At 44.9% G+C, this 22,401-nt stretch overlaps 1 protein-coding gene across 4 annotated transcripts in view; it reads left to right on the top strand.

Annotated features, from left to right (window-relative positions):
• Positions 1 to 4,457: 4,457 nt before the first annotated feature.
• ABHD6 (abhydrolase domain containing 6, acylglycerol lipase) overlaps positions 4,458 to 22,401 on the top strand; it is a 53,408-nt gene continuing 35,464 nt past the window's right edge. Inside the window, exon 1 of one of the 4 annotated variants that reach the window (XM_032648950.1) lies at positions 4,458 to 4,811. The gene's annotated coding sequence lies outside the window, so the exon portion shown is untranslated. Of the gene's footprint in view, positions 4,817 to 5,030; positions 5,132 to 22,401 lie in introns of those variants that run through there. The other 3 variants (XM_032648953.1, XM_032648952.1, XM_032648954.1) reach the window with 3 other exon arrangements.

Genomic DNA, 22,401 nt, shown 5'->3' with positions numbered 1-22,401 from the left:
CAACCGGCATTTTCAACAAATGAATCAGTAGTGTAAGAACTGTCGTTTTAGAGCCTCCTGATTATTGAGTCCTTCTTTCCATGATCATATGCTACATTTTGACATATGTTGACTTGTCTCATGATATATTTTTACTTCTTAACTCTTGCTTTGATGTTCTGTTTTGGGGGTGTGTAATAATTCAACCTGTAATTTAGACTAGAGTCAAAATGTATCTCCCACAACTTGATCCTACGCATCAACAGAGGCTTGACAATTATTTAATTCACAAATAGATGTATAAGCAGTATTTTGAATTTTTTGTAAAGAAGATGCTTTTTTGCCTAAAAATGTTAGTATTTCATAGATTTGTAGATATAAGCTGCAAGGTGAGCTTTGCCATATCTTTCATAATTAATTCCATTACTAGTTATGGCAGTAGGCATCTCAGTGGTTAGAACACAGATTTTGTGTTCATACACAGCTTGGTTTGGATTCTGGCAGTATCAGCTGTGTGATCTTGGGTAGCTTAACCTCTTTGAGCCTCAGTTTCCTCATCTGTAAAATGGGGCTAATAATAGTACCCACTTCATAGAGTTGTTGGGATGATTCATTGAGATAATATATGTAAAGCACTGAGCACAAAGTGAGACACACAGGAAGAGCTCAACACATGGTAGCTAATATTTGCCTGCTCTGTGCCAGTCATCATGTTGGCCCCTGGGGAGATGGAGGTGGAAAAGGAGTTCACAGCTCAGTGGAGTCAAGAGTCACTGAAATGAGTAAATATAGCTTCATGTACAATGTGATACAAGGGTATGGATGATGGAACAGTTAATTTTTTTTTAATAGTGTGGTTTTTAAAATAAATTTATCTTATTTATTTATTTTTGGCTACATTGCTGCGCACGGGCTTTCTCTAGTCGCAGCGAGCAGGGGCTACTCTTCCTTGTGGTGCGTGGGCTTCTCATCGCCGTGGCTTCTCTTGTTGTGGAGCTCGGGCTCTAGGTGTGCAGGCTTCCGTAGTTGTGGCACGCAGGCTCAGTAGTTGTGTCTCACGGGCTCTAGGACGCAGGCTCAGTAGTTGTGGCTCACGGGCTTAGTTGCTCCATGGCATGTGGGATCTTCCTGGACCAGGGCTCGAACCCGTGTCCCCTGCGTTGGCAGGCGGATTCTTAACCACTGCACCACCAGGGAAGCCCCAGAACAGTTAATTTTGCATAGGTAATCAGGGAAGACTGCTTCAAGGTGGTGACATCTGAATAGCCTATTGGGCAGGGGGCTCAGTGGTTGGCTCAGAATTGCCATGCAGTAAATTTTTGGAGAATGGATTGTGGAAATGGCTCATAGGCCCAGGGATGCTGCCCAGCTGGCATCTGTGGACATGTGGTATCATGTATTTTTCATTTTTCTCCTATGTATATTTCCGTATACTATCGACTTTTTAAAAATTTTATTTATTTATTTATTTTGGCTGCATTGGGTCTTCGTTGTTGCACGTGGGCTTTTCTCAAGTTGCGGTGAGCGAGGGCTACTCTTCATTGTGGTGCGCAGGCTTCTCGCTGCGGTGGCTTCTCTTGTTGCGGAGCATGGGCTCTAGGCGCACAGGCTTCAGTAGTTGTGGCACGCGGGCTCAGTAGTTGTGTCTCACGGGCTCTAGAGCGCAGGCTCAGTAGTTGTGGCACACGGGCTTACTTGCTCTGCGGCATGTGGGATCTTCCTGGACCAGGGCTCAAACCCGTGTCTCCCGCATTGGTAGGCGGATTCTTAACCACTGTGCCACCAGGGAAGCCCTCCATATACTATAGCATTTAAGTCTCAGCCATGTTGCGTTTGTACTTGGCCTTTGTACTTATTGTTACTCATAATTCCGTCAGAGCTTGTGTATAATCTTTGATTCAATAGTTACTAATATTTTCTTATTATTAAAAGACTCTAAGTCCTTTGAGGCAAGATGTGTTCACCAGAGTGTACCTGGAATGTAGTAGGTCCTTGGTAATATTCGATGAATGAATGAATGAATGAATGAATGAACTTCTTTGACTGCTGGCCCCACCACTGGCTATGGGATCTTGAGTGAGTCAGTTAACCCGTCAGTGCTCCCATCTGTAAAGTGGGTTAGCACATCTCACAGGGTTATTGTGAGGACTAAGTGAGGTGATGTCCAATGCCCGATCAGTAATAAGTGTGTATTAAACAGTGGTGACCATTGGCACCACTCAGTTCTGACTGGTACGCTGCTGAGTCTAGGAGATGTCCACAGACTGTGTGGCAGGGTGAAGTCTGGGGCCCTTTGCTGCACCAGCCGGCAGAGGAGAGGTTTCCAAACTCTTTCCTAATGCTGGGGTGAGACCTGTCAGGTAATAAGGAGTTTATACTTAAAATGACTGAAGGTGCCATTAGGAATGTGGATTGCCCCTGGGACTGCTCCCTGGCCTCCCACCCACCGCTGATTCCTCAGAGAGAGTGAATGGGGCATTGCTGACTTGAGGTGGGACCACAGGTGAGTCCCCTCCTCTCCTCCTGCCTTCTGAGCTTCACCGTGAAACAGAAGCTAATTAAGGCTTCTCTCCTGTCAGTCACCAGGTGGAGAAGAGTCACAGGGAAGGTGACTCCCACCTGGAGCTCAGTGTATCTAAATAAAAAACTCTGGGGAAAAAAAAAACCTCTCTGGATTTAGAAACTCCAGACCCTAGGAGGCCTCTGGGGCCACAAACTATGAATTAGAAGAAAAGATGAATTACCCATTTTTAAGGTTTTGGAGAGGAAAAAAATTAAATGTAAAAGACAGGTGTTTTCCAGTGTTCCAATACACCAGGTAGAGCTTATTGATGGCTTCCAATGTGGGGTCTTCCAGGAAGTCATCCATGCATTTCATTCCCTTATTTATTCATTCACCCCCTCACTGTTTGGTGAATGCTCCCTGAGCCTGAGATTGCTAATAAGTTGTAAGTGAGGACTAAAGATCAGTCTTAGTCCCTGCTGCCTCTCTGGGCCTGCTGGGGGGTGTTGAAGGACTGCTAGTTTGAGGAGAGTTAAGGCCAGAGAAGGTAACATGGCCTTTGATGAATAAATTGTCCCCAAAGCTCTGAGAACAAGTCCATGAAGCAAGTCAGATGAAGCTCTTGAAGTCTGAATGATGAGGTGGCTAACATCTTAGAAGAAGATGCTCCAGCCAGGGAGATTGTCCCAAACTCCGGATGGATTCCAGCAGCCCTGACAGAAGCAGATTTTACAGGGTGGTCACCAGTGGCCTCAGAGATTCACCTTTGCCACATCTCTGGGGCTTCTCATCCACATCCCATTCTTAAAACCCAAGACCTGCCCAACTCAGCTAGGCTTTGCCAGTCTGGAGGGCTTGGCAGGCCTGAGGCTGCCTCTGTGGTGGATTTAAATGGACAAGAGAGTCCTGCTGGGTACTGGTCCCACCTAGGTCTGGAGTGAGAAGCAGACAAGCCAGAGACTCAGTGCAGGAGGAAGACATCTCTGTCGCAGCCACCACCACCACCACACACACACACACACACACACACACACACACACACACACACACACGGTGCTCAGCACATAGCAAGTGCTCAGTAAATATTTGTTAAATTAATGAATAAGTACTTTGGTGGAAGAAGCCCACAGTACAGTGTGGGTCCAAAGGGAACTTAAGGAAGGCTTCCTGGAGGAAGTGACATTTGAATTGAGGTATGGAAAAAAGAGAGGAAGGAGTAGCCAGGCCAAGTAGGAAAGGATGAGCGTTCTTGGCAAAGGCCGAGGTGGTAGAGTTCAGCCCAGGCGCCCTTGGAATGCTAGGAAATGAGGCTGGAGTAGTAAACTGAGGCCAGATGTTCAAAAACCGGGGCTTTGTGGCAGATAAGTTAGACAGAAAACAGTATTTGAATTTTAATGGGTGATAACCTTTATGCTCCCCTTCCTATTTTTTTGGCCTAGTGAGGTTTAATTGTCCTTAAAATGAAGAAGTGGCCATAGCGGGCATTTAACCAGTGGTGGCTGAAAGCCTTATAAGATGGCTATTTTTGTCCCCAAGAGCTTTGGAGCTAGACGATCCAGGGTTGGAATTCCCAGTTCTGTCCTTTACAGGGCAAGCCCCTCTTCTCAGAATTCTGAAACAGGAAGCCAAGCACAATGTCCACCTCATAGGATCAAATGAGATAACCCATATAAGGTAGGGTTACTTTGCTTGCCCGAGAACCTGTCTGTCTCTCCGAGCCCTTCGGGGTCAGAGATCCAGCCGGAGTTACAGCCGGGTGCGGTGCCCAGCAGCGCTAGGCACACAACAGGTGCTCAGTAAATGAAACACAATGCCGTGACGAATTCTGGCGTCGCATTGTGAAACTGTGTGTGGCCCTCTGGGTTCCGATCTCTCCCCCAGGGCGCAAGTGAGCGCCTTCGGGGCGGGGCTGGGGTGTTTGGGTTCTTCCCCTCTTCCCCCAACCCCGCCCCTGGCTTCGCGGCGTGAAACTATTGGATGCCTGGAGACGGGTTGCTGGGGTCAGGTTATGCGGAATACTAACTTTACACTCCGGGCTTAATGCTATAAGCCGGGGGCGCCGGGGAGCTAGGGGTTCTCGCCCCTGAGACCCCAAGACAGAACGCAACAGCCGGGGAGCAGCGCTGGGGGCCGGGCGCGAGCGGATCCGGCTTTTCTGTCGGAGGACGTAGGCCCTCACGCAGCGCCTTTAAGGCTCCCGTCCGAGCCGGCCCCGGAGCTGAGAGCGGCGCGGCCGCGGGCGCGGGCGTTGATGCTGGACCCGAGCAGGAGCCCAGGGCCGAGGACAGGCGTCTAGATAGTGCGGCTGGTCCCAGGCGGCCGAGGTCAGGTGAGGTGAGCACTGGTGGGGTGGGGAGGGCTGAGGCGGGGTGGGGGTGTGCACGTCTAGGAGGGAGTATCCGGGGGCTCCTCCAATGGCCCCGTGACCTACCCTCCACTTACCGAGTGCGGGCTGTCTGGCCTCCCTCCAAGCGGCACGAGGTGAAGAAGGGTCGGGAACATGCACCTCCCTTTTTACTCCGTTCCCCCGCCCTGGCATCAGCCCCTGCGCGCTTCCTTCCGGTGCCTGGATAGGTTTGACATTCCCGAATCCCTGGTCCCCCTACTTCCCGGGCCCGGGGTGCCTGCTTTCCTAAGGCCGCGAACAAGGTGAGGATGGGTCGGGGACCTGCAACCTCTTTCTGTTTGGCCTCCCCACTGCTTGCGCCATCATCTACCCGTGTGCGCTCCCCACCCAAGTGCCTGGGTGGTTTGGAGGCTCCTGCACCCCCGTTTCTCCCACTTTCTGGGGAAGGGCTGCTGCTCGGCTGCCCTCCCAGCCGCAGTCACCTGCCCCCGTCCTGCCCCCAGACATCTGCACCCCTCAAGACCTCTCCCAGCCCAAACCGACCTCCAGCAGCCTTTCAGCTCCCCTTTCCTCAGCCTGCCCCAATTCCCTTGCCCTTGCGCCCTCTCCTCCCCCCAGCTGGCGAGTCAGGATACTGGTCCAAACACCCTGACAGCCCGGAGCCGGCCGGCCAACAACCGCAGCATCCCCAGCCCACTCCTACAAGGGCTTCCTGGCAGTCTTGGAAATGCAGATTGTGTAACGCCAGCTGCAGGGCAGAGCACGTGCGTGTTTGCACCCCTGAACCCGCAGAGGAGTGGAGGAGGCCAAGTTGACAGAGTGAGGTAGGGAGGGAGGAAGAAGGTGCCGGAGGGTGAAAAGGCTGTACATCCAGGCCAATGTATGAGTCCTTTTTTGTGCCCCCGGGCCTAGCTGGTTAGGTAACAAAAGGTCCCTGCTGGGACCAGAGGCCAGCGTTTGTCTCACCTCTCACCGGCTCAGAAATCCCTAATGGCAGACTCCACCTGGCTGGGAGTTAAAAATAGTTTATTATTAATGATAGCTGATGTACAATAAACAAATACAGGGTGCCAGGCCCTTTCCTAAGCACCTTAAAAAAACCTGCCTTATTCCTCTCAACAGCCCCATGAGGTAGGTGCCACCACTGTGCCCATTTCTTAGAGGAGGAATGTGAGGGGTTCAGATATGGTTCCCTCCCAGAACACACAGTGAGTCTGACCTCAAAGCCCCTATTCTGAACAACTAGACTTATTTTATTGTTACTAATAAATTCTTATCAACAATATTTTTAAAATATAGGAAGTTAAAAATTAGAGAAATTAATAACCTGTGTTCCTACCATCAGTTTATTTTTCTAAAATTAGATTTTCAGACCAGCAAGAAATCCTTGGTAGCCTCCTCAAGGATACTGATGCCTAGAGAGGAGAAGGGACTTGCTTGAGGCCACACAGCCTGACAGTGCCAGGACCGGGGTGCAAAACAGGTCCTGGGATAGTTACTTGGGTACTTCCTGGGTTCTCTGATGCTGCCTCAGCCTTTCAGCTAGGCCCCTGGAGACCCTGCCCCCTCCCCCTCTGCACTGTGACCTCCCCTTTCCTTCTCGGCTTCCTTTGCTCTAGCCCAGGCTAGTGAACACACATTCTTCCTGCTGCTGCCTTTGCTTAGGCTGTCCCCACCTCTGGGAATGCCTTTCATGGAATCTCTAATGTCTAAATTGTCAAAAGTTCAGAAATAACAGAAGTAAAACCGATGAATCACCAGAGTAGTAATTAGTAAAAATTTATTGTGCAAACACACCAACAAGACAGAACCCGGAGCACTCAAACCAAAACAATGGAATGAGACTCAGGGATATATTATTATAAAGCAGCTTACATAGGGAGAAAGCAGTGACGGTTTATTCTTTACAGTGGTTGGTTATGGTATTAGAATTTTCTTAAATAACAGGGAATTGGTTAATAGTTAACCTCATATCAACCTTGGGAAACAAGTTAAGGTTTTGCTTATGATGTTTAGGGACAAGCAAGAAATGACCCAGGTCAAGTGAGTCTTGCAAAATAAATTAAGCTTTGTTTGTATGACTAAACTGGTCTCATCTGCTCAGGGAATTTTTAAGGCTGGTCTCCATTTGTTTGTTTGTTTGTTTTGCGGTACGCGGGCCTCTCACTGTTGTGGCCTCTCCGGTTGCGGACGCGCAGGCTCAGCGGCCATGGCTCATGGGCCCAGCTGCTCCGCGGCATGTGGGATCATCCCGGACCGGGGCACGAACCCGTGTCCCCTGCATCGGCAAGCGGACTCTCAACCACTGCGCCACCTGGGAAGCCCCCTCCATTTGTTTTTGATTTAACAAAATATTACCTACCCCTTAGGGTCTAGCTCATCTGTCCCCTCCAAGAACACTCCCCTGATTTTTCCCCTGCCCCCAACTAAAATTTGTTTCTTTCTCCCTTGGGATCCCATAGCTGGGACCCTACTACCTTCTACTCCCCGATGGCGTTTGGAAAGTTCTGCCGCACGCATCTGTCTTGTCCTCTTGGGTGCAGTTGTGCTGGCAGGATCACGAGTGTTCCCCAAGACTCCTCTTCCACCTGCCTGGTGAAGCCCCAGGACAGAGAAATAGGTCCATGGGGGATGGGGTAGTTTCTGAAGTAAGGATAAGCTCAGAATTTCTGAACCCTGCTACCCCAAACTCCCTTCATTGAACTGCAGCTGATCAAAGAGAGAATGGCTCAGTGTGGTACCGAATGCTATAACTACATGTTTGTTTTTGTTTACAACCCAAAGGATTCCCACCAGAAAATCAGAGAGACTTGGGTCCAAATCCCATTTCTACCACTTGGTAGCTGTGTGGCCATGGGCCAGTTACCTAAACTCTGAGCCTCAGCTTCTGGTAATGGTACCTGCTTCAGAAGGCAGTGGTGAGATTTAGATAAAATAAAGCACAGGGCCCAGCATGTGGTAAGCAACTTAATAAGTACCAGCTATTATGAAGAGTGAGCACCACTTTGAATTACTGGAGAATTATTAACTCATTATTAAATGGCTCATACTCTGCTTAGAGGTGGGTCAAGGGAGTTCGGGCCGAGGAGAGTAAGCATTTTTTTTTCTTTTAATTTATTATTATTTAAAGATTCTGTACTTTATTTTTTATTTATTTATTTTTGGCTGCACTGAGTCTTCGTTGCTGCACTTGAGCTTTCTCTAGTTGGGGCAAGCAGGGACTACTCTTTGTTGCGGTGCGTGGGTTTTTCATTGCAGTGGCTTCTCTTGTTGCGGAGCGTGAGCTCTAGGCGCGTGGGCTTCAGTAGTTGTGGCATGCGGGCTCAGTAGTTGTGGCTTGCCGGCTCTAGAGCGCAGGCTTAGCAGTTGTGGCGCACGGGCTTAGTTGCTCTGTGTCATGTGGGACCTTCCCGGACCAGGGCTCGAACCTGTGTCCCCTGCATTGGCGGGCAGATTCTTAACCACTGCGCCACCAGGGAAGACCTCTTTTAATTTTTATAGGAGTGTAGTTGATATACAATTTGTTTTTTTTGAGATAAATATTTTTTGTACTCAGGAAGGCCGGTGAGAGTTTCTTCAACTCCAAACCATCCATTGCCTTTACAATGAGATAGAATTGCCTTTCTATTTGTTAGCTTTTTAAAAATTTATGAGCTACTAGTTCTGTGAGAATCTGCACACCTGGAATGAATGCGTGAATGCGCTCTGTTCAATTGTAAATGATTATGAAACAATGATAGGAGAAAAAAAACTTGCTCTTAGAGATGACCTTGGTTTTCATTGTGTGTTGGTTCAGGCCTATCTTGGGGGCGAGAGGTTCCATGCAAAAGTTATCTGGGTTTGGAGGGAAGGAAAGCAATAGTGTTTTATCCTTGTTCTCTAATGAACTACTGAGAGTGGAAGTCAACTCCCCTGTGTCGTGTTCTTTTCCAGCTCCTGGTTATTCTGATGACTAGATCAACTATTACAATGATGAGTATTCAGAAGAAGAGGGCCAGGAATGCCCCCCTCAGAGCTGGGTTTGGAATATGCTGGGAAGCTAGTTATGCAAGTTGAAAAAAAGTTTTTTATTTTAAAATTTCTCCTAAATTGATTCTTTGTTGGAATACATTAGGATCCCATTTGATAATTTAAGGACTGTTGAGTTTAGACATTTTAAGACATAACGTTTTGTAAGTTTCACAGTTCTATGGAATTTAGCAGCCTTTAGGACTGTTCTTTATTTCTGTGACCCTGTAAGGACATAAACACTTATGGTACTATCCCTTACAGCGACCTTTAGCCACATGTGGCTATTTAAATTCAAATTAATTCAAATTAAATAAAATCAAAAATTCTGTTCTTCAGTCACACTAGCCACATCTCAAGTGCTCATGTGCCATGTGGCCAGCAGCTGCCGTATTAAGCAGAGCAAGTAGAGAACACTCCTGTCTTCACAGAAAGTCCTATGGGATAGCACTGTTTATATCTATAAGGCCATGGGAAAGCCACTTGATTACGGGGTTAAGTTCCCTTCTTTCTGGCAAGTCATCTGCAGGCCAAGAAATGGAGTGTGCAGAGGATGTTTTACTGTCAAGAATGAGGATGTTAATAAATCCCCTTAGCCTCATTTTGGCTGAATGGCTCACTGGCTTTTAACACTGCCGGATTCAAAGGATGGGAGAGAGGGTGGGATCAGATGAAATGTCTGTGGGCAGTGCATCTCCTGGCTGCATGTTATAACCTTCTAGAGAAGGTTAAAAAATACCCATGCCTGGACTCTGCCCCAGGCCAGCTGAATCTGAATCTCTGAGGGTGGTCCCCGGAATCCGAGGAATCTGTATTTTTTTTAAAGCTCCCTGGGGGATTCTGTTGTGCAGACCGGGTTGAGAACCACTGCCTTCAAGAGAACAACTGCCTTCTAGACTGTGCCCTTAAAAAAAAAAAATTCCTGAGCACTGGAAGAAAATATGTCAAGGTAGATTTGGTGAGTGGCTAAAAATGTTCCTCACTGATTAACTACAGTAATAAAGGTTGGAGTTGAGTGGGCTCACTTCCTGTAGAAGTGGTCTCCCCTGAGGGCAGCTTTCCCCCTAGGGAGCATTTGGCAGCATCTGGAGACATTTTTGCTTGTCACAACTTGGGGGCCTCGCCTGTGATACTGTTAATTACCCTCACAATGCATAGGAAATGCATAGGAAAGCCCCTCACAACAAAGAATTAATCTGGCCCCAAAGACATAATTTTTGCAAACCAAAGTCCTCCTTGACCTTGGATGTAGTTGCCTCTTCAGAAGAGGTCAAGGGGGCTTCCCTGGTGGCCCAGTGGTTAAGAATCCTCCTGCCAATGCAGGGGACACGGGTTAGAGCCCTGGTCTGGGAAGATCCCACATGCCGGAGCAGCTAAGCCCGTGCACCACAACTACTGAGCCTGCGTGCCACAACTACCGAAGCCCATGTGCCTAGAGTCCATGCTCCACAACAAGAGAAGCCACCACAATGAGAAGCCCGCACACCGCAACAGAGTAGCCCCTGCTCGCCGCAGCTAGAGAAGGCCGGGGCGCAGCAACAAAGACCCAACGCAGCCAAAAAAAAAAAGATAGGGAGAGATCAAGATATCCTCCTAAACAGAACCCTCAGAAACCCTCTTGATCATATTTCAGGTTTTTCAATCCCAGAAGCTGTGTAGGGTGTTGCTGTCCGTGGTTGGATGCCTTTGGGGCTGTACCAGGGAAGCTGCTGACTCAGGGAAGCTGTACCTCCTGCTGAAGGTGTGGGCAGGTTCTTACTTACACTGTTGCAGGTTGAGATCCTCTTCTTGTGAAGTAATTACCCAAAGTGACAGCAGCCTTTCTCCTAGGTGGTTTAAGCTGTGGCTTTTGGCTATTGGTATTGGGTGTTTGATCTGTGATATACCCAGAATAGGATTCAAGCTTGGACTTCCCTGGTGGTCCCGTGGTTAAGACTCTGCACTTCCACTGCAGGGGGCGCAGGTTCTATCCCTGGTCTGGGAAGTCCCACAAGCTGCGTGGTACAGCCACCGCCCCCCGAAAAAAAAGATTATATGGAATAGAATTCAAGCCTTATATGTGATGAAGTTTGGGAACTGAGCTATGGGTTACACTCTGGGAATATAAAGATAGCAGGCATCTGAACAGACCTGGGCACAGTGGCAGTGCAGGGTGATGGAGGTGTGGTGTTTCTGAACACAAGTTCGTGTGCCTGACACACAGAAAGGCCAAGCAAACCAAAATGTCAGATTTTGGAGCAGAGAAAGTTTATTGCAGGGCCAAGCAAGGAGAACAGGGGACTCATGCTCAAAAACCCCGAACTCCCTGGTGGTTTTGGGGGAGACCATTTTAAAGTCAAATTTGGGGTGCGGGCTGCAGGTTGTGAGTTTCTTCTGATTGGTTGGTGGTGAGGTAACAGGGTAGTGCTCCAGGAATCTTGCGCTCATCCTGAAGTTACCATCCTCTACCTGGGTGGGGGACTTAGTTTCTGCAGAAGAGGGCAAAGATACTGTGATGTATATTCCCTGAGGAGGAACCAGGACCCTGCCCCAAGGCTGCACTATTCTGACAGCTCCTCTGTTTCTGCATTCCCTCTCTTCCCTGATTAGCAACTGTTTGAATATTCCCTTCGGAACTCAGGGAAGGTCAAGGAGGCTGAATGAAGCCTACAAACAAGAAATGGAGGACACAGAAGGGCTTTTGTGCCTAGGAGGGCCCCATAGGGTCCTGCTCGGTTTCAGTGGCAGGGCTTTCTAGCGCCGCCTTGGAAGGCAGGGCAGCTCTTCCCAGCTGTGCTGTGAGCAGTCGCATCCGCCAGTCACTGCTTTGAGCAGTCTCCATGCATCATCTCATTTTGTTCCCACACTGAGACTCTAAGAGGTTCAGTGACTTGCCAAGGTCACACACGGATCAGTGACAGAGCAGAGAATTGAACCCAGGTTATGGAACTGCGCAGCTGAACCCTCAGAAGAGCATTTACAGATGGGGTAATATTTTCGTAGCCAAGACTTGAAGGTTGAGCGGGAGCTCACCAGGCAGGAGCGTGCTAGGGAGAGGGGAGCGTTTGTGCCAAAGCTGTGCAGGTGTGAAGGAGCGTAAGGTGTAGGGATTGCAGATCATTCAGGGAAAGGTGGGGCGGGGGCCTTCCATGTCATGCTGAGGGCCACTGTGAGCCACCAGTGGAGTAGGGGCAGAGGAGAGAAGAGCTGTGTGCCATTGGGCACCTGGCTTAACCTCTCTGGGTCTCACCTTCCCATCTGAACTGGAGCCTCTAAAGCTACACCGCTCTGATGAGGAATGTTCATTTTACTGGTGGCCGTAACGAGCAAAGTGAAGGAATGGCCTGCAGTGGCGCTGCTGGGGCCGCCCTGCTGATTCATGGCTTCCATGCTTTCACTTGGTATTTATACCAAGTGACCACCAAGTGTTACCGAGCTCAAGCTCGCTCTGCTCGCCGCACAAGAGGCCAGTGAATTGGAGACGAGGTGTTGAGGCAAGGAAGACGACTTTATTCGGAAAGCTGGCTGACCGAGAAGATGGCAGACTAGTGTCTCTGATAAACCATCTTATCTGGACTTGGATGCCAGTTTCTTTTATAGAATCAGAGAGGGGGAGGTGGTGAGGAAGTAAAGTAATAAGGCAGAATAGAGGGGGAGAGGCGGAGAGGAAGTAAAGTAAAAGGGCCATCGATCTTGCAGAATATCTCCTGGAATGACCAGCCTCGGTGAGGGGATGTGTTAGTTTCTTTTTTTCTTGCAGCCGTTCACAGGTGGGCAGGGTTCCCTGAGGCAGGCCATTATGTATGAGTATAATAACAAAAGCAACGAAAGGCAAAAGTTAAAGTCAAGCGATCCAACGTGGGGTCCCATTTAGCTCTTCCCTTGCCCTTCGTGTATGCTAAAGTGCCATGGCAGATGCAGAGATGTAGTAAGACTTGTCTTCAAGGAGCTTGCAGCCTAGTGGAGGGTACAGCCAGTGTTTTCGTGAGTATTATGGTAAAAGATGCAGGTCATAAATACTTGTAGGTATGGAGAATGAAGCCGAGGTTGCTAATGGCTGGGGGACTGAAGGAGATAACTCTTAGTTCTGCCAGAAAGATTTGTTAGGAGATGGGGATAGATAGAGGGTATCGTCCAGGTCGACAGAAAATGGGGCAGTGGAGAAAAATACAAAGCCAGTTCAGGTACAGTCACCAGAGAGTCTGATTATCAGCCTATCTAGTAACAGATTCCCCATAGTTTACAGGTTTTAGTGGGGAAGCAGATGTTATAACAGGAAAATATTCATTAATGGACTTGCCACTTACAAACTTGGGTCCCACCACGTCGTGCCTCCGTCTCTTTTCAACACTGGTGTCCAGCCATGCTCCAGGAGCATCCACCTCTTGGTCATCGTCTCTCCCCGGTCGCAAGGACATTTTACAAATACAAGACAAACCTTGGAGAGAGAGACATGGGATTTCATGAACTCACTGCAGAAGCCGCTTGACTGTGGAGGCAGTAATAGATGGGGTCTGGCAACGTGACACCTGTTAGTTGATGACGAGAGGGCGGGACTTGAAAATCAAAGGATTGAGAGGCCTGGGGCAAAGCAGTAAAGCATTTTTGCAAAAAACATCCCTTGTATAATAGCGCTGTGACAACCAAATGTTAACTGGAAGGACTTACCATACTCTAAGGCAATTTACATGCGATTTATTCTTTGTTCTAAGAATTAGCACAGGATGGCAGTTATAACTTAAATTTTGTTCCATATTTGCTATTGATCTTAGGATAGATTTTGATTTTTGTTTACTTATTTGGATAAAGTTCTAAACAAAACTGTGTTTTAACTAAAATTTTGAGCGTGGCATCACCTTTTTCTGATGCTGATTTCCCTGTGTTACAGAGATCTCTGGGGAAGAGATTCTGGCTAGAGAAGGTAGGGACCAGCTCATGAAGGGCTCTGAATGCTGAACCTCATGCTGGGAGCCAGAGTTCTTGTCCTGGTAGAACCTGCCAGCTGTTTATAACAGGGCTCCTTTTTGTCTCACACTGGCTTTGTCCCTGCAGTTAGAAAATACTGTAGACCAGCTTCCCTCCTTTAGAAATGACAAAGCCCTCTTTAATCTCCTTGCTTTTCTTTTGAGTTCGGAGCACAGATTCGAGCCATGGGAGAGTGTTTTGGGGCCCTGAGGTTCTATTTCCGGCCTTCTGCTATTGCATACCCATATAGAGGGCTATTTTAATTCCTTTCAGTCATGTGGAAAGTAGTCACTTATGTGATGCTCTTCCTAGCACTTTACCTTTGAGAGCTGATCTCAGCCAATGACAGTGCATGTGTTCGCATTAATTCATAGAGCAGTGTTCGAATTAAAGCTTGTTCTGGGCTCCCTGAGAGCCTGAAGACTTTGTGGTCCTTGGAGGTAAAGGGTCAAGTGGCTTTTGGCTCCTCTTTTATCCAGTGGAAGACTGGCTTGTATTTCTGTAGGATTTTCTTGCTTTAAGCATGATTTCAAGCAGGTGGTTATTTCAGACTAATCACCGCCTACATCTTGATCCCAGAGGCTGCTGCTTTGAAGGTGCTGGGCTAGTTCAGGATACGTTGTGCGTGTTTCATTGCCTTGCTTCTTCTTGGCCAGTACGATTTTTTTAAGAAGATGTGCCACTGGGTATATAAGCCACCTGCCTTCCAGCTGAGCCCCTGATTGACCTGCCTGCCTCTCTCCTCGGGCTGTGTCCCTTCTCCTCAGGATTGGGTAGCAGGATTTTCTGGTTCTCTGATTCTCTGTCTACAGGACCAGCCTGCTGGGCTGAGCTTCCTTGCCCACAGTGCTGCCCCAGGTGGCAGAAGTAGGGCATAGGGCTGTGGGCTTGGCTGGCTCTTGAGCAAAAACCCCCGTGGGGAATCAGCTGCTAGTGATTTGGTACAAAGCAGGACAGAGTGAATCTTCTTATCAGTACCTTTCCCAGAACCATGAAGGAGATACACTTTCTGTGGCTATTGAGCATATGAAATGTGGCTAGCGCAGCTGAGGAGCTGAATTTTATGTTTTCTTTAGTTTTGATCATTTTAAATTTAAACAGTCACCATGTGACTAGTGGCTACTGTATTGGACAATGTAGGATAGACCATTGTACTTGAGGAGTTTATATTGTATTTTTAAAATATTTTATTTTATTTTATTTGCTTATTTTTATTTTTGGCTGCATCGGGTCTTAGTTGTGGCACACGGGCTCTCTTCTTTGTGGCTTGCAGGCTCTTCACTGTGGTGTGTAGGCTTCTCTCTAGTTGCGTCGTGCAGGTTTTCTCTTCTCTAGTTGTGGCGCATGGGCTCTGTAGTTTGTGGCATGCGGGCTCTGTAGTTGTGGTGCACGGGCTTTGTTGCCCTGCGGCACGTGGGATCTTAGTTACCTGACCGGGGATCGAACCCGCGTCCCCTGCATTGCAGGATGGATTCTTTACCACTGGATCACCAGGGGAGTCCCTATATTGTATTTTTTAATTAAATAGGGAAAACCTTGAACATGCACATGGTAGCAATTCAAAAGGTACGAAAGGATATCAGTGAAAAGTCTCCCTCATCTCTGCCCCTAGCCTCTCAGTTTCCTTCCCAGCCCCAGTCATGATTACCATCTGTATCCATCCTGAAACATTTTACACACATATAAGCATAACATGCATATTTCTCTCTCTCAATGCAAGAGATGTTATTCTACCCATTCTCTTCTGTTCCTTGCATTTTTAGTTAACAGTGTACCTTGGAGGTCATTACCCATAGAGACAAATATGCCTCATTATTTTAATGGCTTATAGTTAATTTTATTTGTATTTAATGGCTGTACATTATACTTCTTTATAAAATAGTACCATCATTTACTTAACATATCCCCTACGAGTGGGCATGTGAGTTCCATTTTTTTTTGCCATGATAAGTAATACTATAACAAATAACCCTTCACAAACATGTTCTCAAACATGTTCAGGTCTGAACACAAATCAGTTCCTAGAAATTAGATTATTAGATCAAAGGTATGTGTACTGTACATTGCTGCAGATTTTGCCAAAATGCCATCTGTAGGGTTTGTTGTTGGGAGTATAAATCTGTACCTTGCCTGAGGGCATCTATTTTCCCACAGCCCCAGCAGCACAGTCTGTTATTACACTTTGTTCTTTGCCAATACAATAAAGATCACCATCGCCTTGTAGCTTTAATTTGCATTTCTCTTGTAAATGAGATTGAGCATCTTTTTATATGTCGAAGAGTCATTTGTATTTCCTTTCTGTTACATGAACTACTCAGATCATTCGCCCATTTTTCTACTGGATTTTGTTGTTGTTTTTATTGATTTGTAGGACCCTTTATTAGTCTGTCGTCTCTGATATGTATTGACACATTTTAACCTTGGTCATATCCTTTTTTTTAATATTTATTTTATTTATTATTTATTTAATTTATTAATTTGGTTGTGCTGGGTCTTAGCTGCGGCAGGCAAGCTCCTTAATTGCAGCTCGCCGGCTCCTTTAGTTGTGACACATGTGCTCCTTAGTGGCGGCCAGCAGGCTTCTTAGTTGCAGCTCACAGGCTCCCCAGTTGTGGCACGTGAACTCTTAGTTTTGGCATGCATGTGGGATCTAGTTCCCTGACCAGGGATCGAACCTGGGCCCCCAGCATTGGGAGTGTGGAGTCTTAACCACTGCGCTACTGGGGAAGTCCCACGATATCCCTTTCCATGTGGACATTTAAAAACATTTTTATGTAGTCAGCTTATTTTTTTTTTTTTTTTTTTTTTTTTTTTTTTTTTTTGTAGTCAGCTTATTAATCTTCATGTTATGGCCTCTAGGTTTTAAATCTTAACTTAGAAAGGCTTTTCCTGTGAAGGTGTTTTCAAACAGAGTTCTCATGTTTTCTTCTAGAACTTTCATGGTATTTTATTTTATTTTTAAATTTTATTTTATTTATTTTTTATACAGCAGGTTCTTATTAGTCATCAATTTTATACACATCAGTGTATACGTGTCAATCCCAATCGCCCAATTCATCCCACCCCCACCCCCACCCGCCCACCGCTTTTCCCCCCTTGGTGTCCATACGTTTGTTCTCTACATGTGTGACTCAACTTCTGCCCTGCAAAACGGTTCATCTGTACCATTTTTCTAGATTCCACATACATGTGTTAATATACGATATTTGTACTTCACTCTGTATGACAGTCTAGATCCATCCACATCTCAACAAATGACCCAATTTCATTCCTTTTTATGGCTGAGTAATATTCCATTGTATATATGTACCACATCTTCTTTATCCATTCGTCTGTCAATGGGCATTTAGGTTGCTTCCATGACCTGGCTATTGTAAATGGTGCTGCAATGAACATTGGGGTGCATGTGTCTTTTTGAATTATGGTTTTCTCTGGGTATATGCCCAGTAGTGGGATTGCTGGATCATATGGTAATTCTATTTTTAGTTTTTTAAGGAATCTCCATACTGTTCTCCATAGTGGCTGTATCAATTTACATTGCCACCAACAGTGCAAGAGGGTTCCCTTTTCTCCACACCCTCTCCAGCATATGTTGTTTGTAGATTTTCTGATGATGCCCATTCTAACTGGTGTGAGGTGATACCTCATTGTAGTTTTGATTTGCATTTCTCTAATCATTAGTAATGTTGAGCAGCTTTTCATGTGCTTCTTGGCCATCTGTATGTCTTTTTTGAAGAAATGTCTATTTAGGCCTTCTGCCCATTTTTGGATTGGGTGGTTTGTTTTTTGAATATTGAGCTGCATGAGCTGTTGATATATTTTGGAGATTAATCCTTTGTCCGTCGATTCGTTTGCAGATATTTTCTCCCATTCTGAGGGTTGTCTTTTCATCTTGTTTATGGTTTCCTTTGCTGTGCAAAAGCTTTTAAGTTTCATTAGGTCCCATTTGTTTATTTTTGTTTATATTTCCATTATTCTAGGATGTGTGATTTATGTCAAAGAGTGTTCTTCTATGTTTTCCTCTAAGAGTTTTATAGTGTCCAGTCTTACATTTAGGTCTCGAATCCATTTTGAGTTTATTTTGGTGTATGGTGTTAGGGAGTGTTCTAATTTCATTGTTTTACATGTAGCTGTCCAGTTTTCTCAGCATCACTTATTGAAGAGACTGTCTTTTCTCCACTGTATAGCCTTGCCTCCTTTGTCATAGATTAGTTGACCATAGGTGCGTGGGTTTATCTCTGGCTTTCTCTCTTGTTCCATTGATCTATGTTTCTGTTTTTGTGCCAGTACCATATTGTCTTGATTACTGTAGCTTTGTAGTATAGTCTGAAGTCAGGGAGTCTGATTCCTCCAGCTCTGTTTTTTTCCCTCAAGACTGCTTTGGCTATTTGGGGTCTTCTGTGTCTCCATACAAATTTTAAGATTTTTTGTTCTAGTTCCGTAAAAAATGCCATTGGTAATTTGATAGGGATTGCATTGAATCTGTAGATTGCTTCGGGTAGTACAGTCATTTTCACAATATTGATTCTTCCAATCCAAGAACATGGTATATCTCTCCATCTGTTGGTATCATCTTTAATTTCTTTCATCAGTGTCTTATAGTTTTCTGCATACAGGTCTTTTGTCTCCCTAGGTAGGTTTATTCCTAGGTATTTTATTCTTTTTGTTGCAATGGTAAATGGGAGTGTTTCCTTAATTTCTCTTTCAGATTTTTCATCATTAGTGTATAGGAATGCAAGAGATTTCTGTGCATTAATTCTGTATCCTGTGACTTTACCAAATTCATTGATTAGCTCTAGTACTTTTCTGGTGGCATCTTTAGGATTCTCTATGTATAGTATCATGTCATCTGCAAGCAGTGACAGTTTTACTTCTTCCTTTCCAATTTGTATTTCTTTTATTTCTTTTTCTTCTCTGATTGCCGTGGCTAGGACTTCCAAAACTATGTTGAATAATAGTGGTGAGAGTGGACATCCTTGTCTTGTTCCTGATCTTAGAGGAAATGCTTTCAGTTTTTCACCACTGAGAATGTGGGTTTGTTGTGTATGGCCTTTATTATGTTGAGGTAGGTTCCCTCTATGCCTCACTTTCTGGAGAGTTTTTATCATAAATGGGTGTTTAATTTTGTCAGAAGCTTTTTCTGCATCTATTGAGCCGATCATACGGTTTTTATTCTTCAGTTTGTTAATATGGTGTATCACACTGATTGATTTGCATATATTGAAGAATCCTTGCATCCCTGGTATAAATCCCACTTGATCATGGTGTATGATCCTTTTAATGTGTTGTTGGATTCTGTTTGCTAGTATTTTGTTGAGGATTTTTGCATCTGTATTCATCAGTGATATTGGTCTGTAATTTTCTTTTTTTGTAGTATCTTTGTCTGCTTTTGGTATCAGGATGATGGTGGCCTCATAGAATGAGATTTTGAGTATTCCTTACTCTGCAGTGTTTTGGAAGAGTTTGAGAAGGATGGGTGTTAGCTCTTCCCTAAATGTTTGATAGAATTCACCTGTGAAGCCATCTGGTCCTGGACTTTTGTTTGTTGGAAGATTTTAAATCGCAGTTTCAATTTCATTACTTGTGATTGGTCTGTTCATATTTTCTATTTCTTCCTGGTTCAGTCTTGGAGGGTTATACCTTTCTAAGAATTTGCCCATTTCTTCCAGGTTGTCCATTTTGTTGCCATAGAGTTGCTTGTAGTAGTCTCTTAGGATGCTTTGTATTTCTCCGGTGTCTGTTTTAACTTCTCCTTTTTCATTTCTAATTTTATTAATTTGAGTCCTCTCCCTCTTTTTCTTGATGAGTCTGGCTAGTGGTTTATCAATTTTGTTTATCTTCTCAAAGAATCAGCTTTTAGTTTTATTGATCTTTGCTATTGTTTTCTTTGTTTCTATTTCATTTATTTCTGCTCTGATCTTTATGATTTCTTTCCTTCTGCTAACGTTGGGTTTTGTTTGTTCTTCTTTCTCTAGTTCCTTTAGGTGTACGGTTAGATTGTTTATTTGAGATTTTTCTTGTTTCTTGAGGTAGGCTTGTATATCTATAAACTTCCCTCTTAGAACTGCTTTTGCTGCATCCCATAGGTTTTGGATCATCATTTTTCATTGTCATTTGTCTCTAGGTATTTTTTGATTTCCTCTTTGATTTCTTCAGTGATCTCTTGGTTATTTAGTAACGTATTGTTTAGCCTGCATGTGTTTGTGTTTTTTATGTTTTTTTCCCTGTAATTGATTTCTAATCTTATGGTGTTGTGGTCAGAAAAGAGGCTTGATATGATTTCAGTTTTCTTAAATTTACTGAGGCTTGATTTGTGACCCAAGATGTGATCTATCCTGGAGAATGTTCTGTCTCACACTTGAGAAGAAAGTGTAATCTGCTGTTTTTGGATGGAATGTCCTATAAATATCAATTAAATCTATCTGGTCTATTGTGTCATTTAAAGCTTGTGTTTCCTTATTTATTTCATTTTGGATGATCTGTCCATTTGTGTAAGTGAGGTGTTAAAGTCCCCCACTATGATTGTGTTACTGTCGATTTCCTCTTTTATAGCTGTTAGCAGTTGCCTTATGGATTGAGGTGCTCCTATGTTGGGTACATATATATTTATAATTGTTATATCTCCTTCTTGGATTGATCCCTTGATCATTATGTAGTGTCCTTCCTTTTCTCTTGTAACTTTCTTTATTTTAAAGTCTATTTTATCTGATATGAGTATTGCTGCTCCAGCTTTCTTTTGATTTCCATTTGTGTGGAATATCTTTTTCTGTCCCCTCACTTTCAGTCTGTATGTGTCACTAGGTCTGAAGTGGGTCTCTTGTAGACAGCATATATATGGGTCTTGTTTCTGTGTCCATTCAGCAAGCCTGTGTCTTTTGGTTGGAGCATTTAATCCATTCACGTTTAAGGTAATTATCGATATGTGTGTTCCTATTACCATTTTCTTAATTGTTTTGGGTTTGTTTTTGTAGGTCCTTGTTTCTCTTGTGTTTTCCACTTAGAGAAGTTCCTTTAGCATTTGTTGTAGAGCTGGTTTGGTGGTGCTGAATTCTCTTAGCTTTTGCTTGTCTGTAAAGCTTTTGATTTCTCCATCGAATCTGAATGAGATCCTTGCCAGGTAGAGTAATCTTGGTTGTAGGTTCTTCCCTTTCATCACTTTAAGTATATCATGCCACTCCCTTCTGGCTTGTAGAGTTTCTGTAGAGAAATCAGCTGTTAACCTTATGGGAGTTCCCTAGTATGTTATTTGTCATTATTCCCTTGCTGCTTTCAATAATTTTTCTTTGTCTTTAATATTTGCCAATTTGATTACTGTGTGTCTCGGCATTTTTCTCCTTAGGTTTATCCTGTATGGGACTCGCTGTGCTTCCTAGACTTGGGTGGCTGTTTCCTTTCCGATGTTAGGGAGGTTTTTGACTATAATCTCTTCAAATATTTTCTCTGGTTCTTTCTCTCTCTCTTCTCCTTCTGGGACCCCTATAATGCAAATGTTGTTGCGTTTAATGTTGTCTCAGAGGTCTCTTAGTCTGTCTTCACTTCTTTTCATTCTTTTTTCTTTATTCTGTTCTGCAGCAGTGAATTCCACCATTCTGTCTTCCAGGTCACTTATCCGTTCTTCTGCCTCAGTTATGCTGCTATTAATTCCTTCTAGTGTAGTTTTCATTTCAGTTGTTGTATTGTTTATCTGTGTTTGTTTGTTCTTTAATTCTTCTAGGTCTTTGTTAAACATTTCTTGCATCTTCTCGATCTTTGCCTCCATTCTTTTTCCGAGGTCCTGGATCATCTTCACTATCGTTATTCTGAATTCTTTTTCTGGAAGGTTACCTATCTCCACTTCATTTAGTTGTTTTTCTGGGGTTTTATCTTGTTCCTTCATCTGGTACATAGTCCTCTATCTTTCTGTGAATGTGGTTTTTGTTCCACAGGCTGCAGGATTGTAGTTCTTCTTGCTTCTGCTGTCTGCTCTCTGGTGGATGAGGCTATCTCAGTGTTATTTTTTTATGTTTAATTCCTTGACCCCTCTGGAATAATTCAGGGGTTTTGTGACCTTCAATCACCCATCTACCTGTCTCCTCATTTTTCTGCTGCAGTGCCTTTGCCAGCATCTCTGCTCTGTCCAGCCCTGTTTTTGAGCTTTGCAGTCCCCTTTCTGTAGCCACTCTAATAGAAATACTGTATTCATTTTCCCATTGGTTGCCACCTTCCTCTCATTCCTTTCTGAGTATAACTTTAGGTAACCCTAACCCCAGATGGAGAAGGGGAGTTTTCATCTTTGTTTGAAGGTCTTAGTTAAGTTTCAAGCCTTCAGTATCCCCTCTCACCCAAGCATGCCTGTTTCCCTTATTGCCTTTCTCGCTCCTGCAGGCCAGGAATCACCAGCTCAGTTCCTTGCTTCATCCTCATTGCAGATTCCTTCTTTGACCTTCGCACCCTCCTGGCCAAGCTCTTTATCTCCCTTGCCCTGCCTACCCTTGGTGCCGGTTGTTTGATTAGGGAAGGTGACCTGAACCGGAGGGAGCTTGAAAGCCACAGGATATTTGCACTGCTCCTGTGCCAAGGAGGAGATGTTCCGCCTCCCCGGTTGGTTGTTAGCACTTCATTCCTATTCTCTAATATGATT

The sequence above is a fragment of the Phocoena sinus genome, chromosome 11 (genome assembly GCF_008692025.1).
Source record: "Phocoena sinus isolate mPhoSin1 chromosome 11, mPhoSin1.pri, whole genome shotgun sequence".
Classification (NCBI taxonomy): domain Eukaryota; kingdom Metazoa; phylum Chordata; class Mammalia; order Artiodactyla; family Phocoenidae; genus Phocoena; species Phocoena sinus.
The sequence above is the reverse complement of the archived record's forward strand: the minus strand, read 5'-3'. Positions and strand labels throughout refer to the sequence as shown.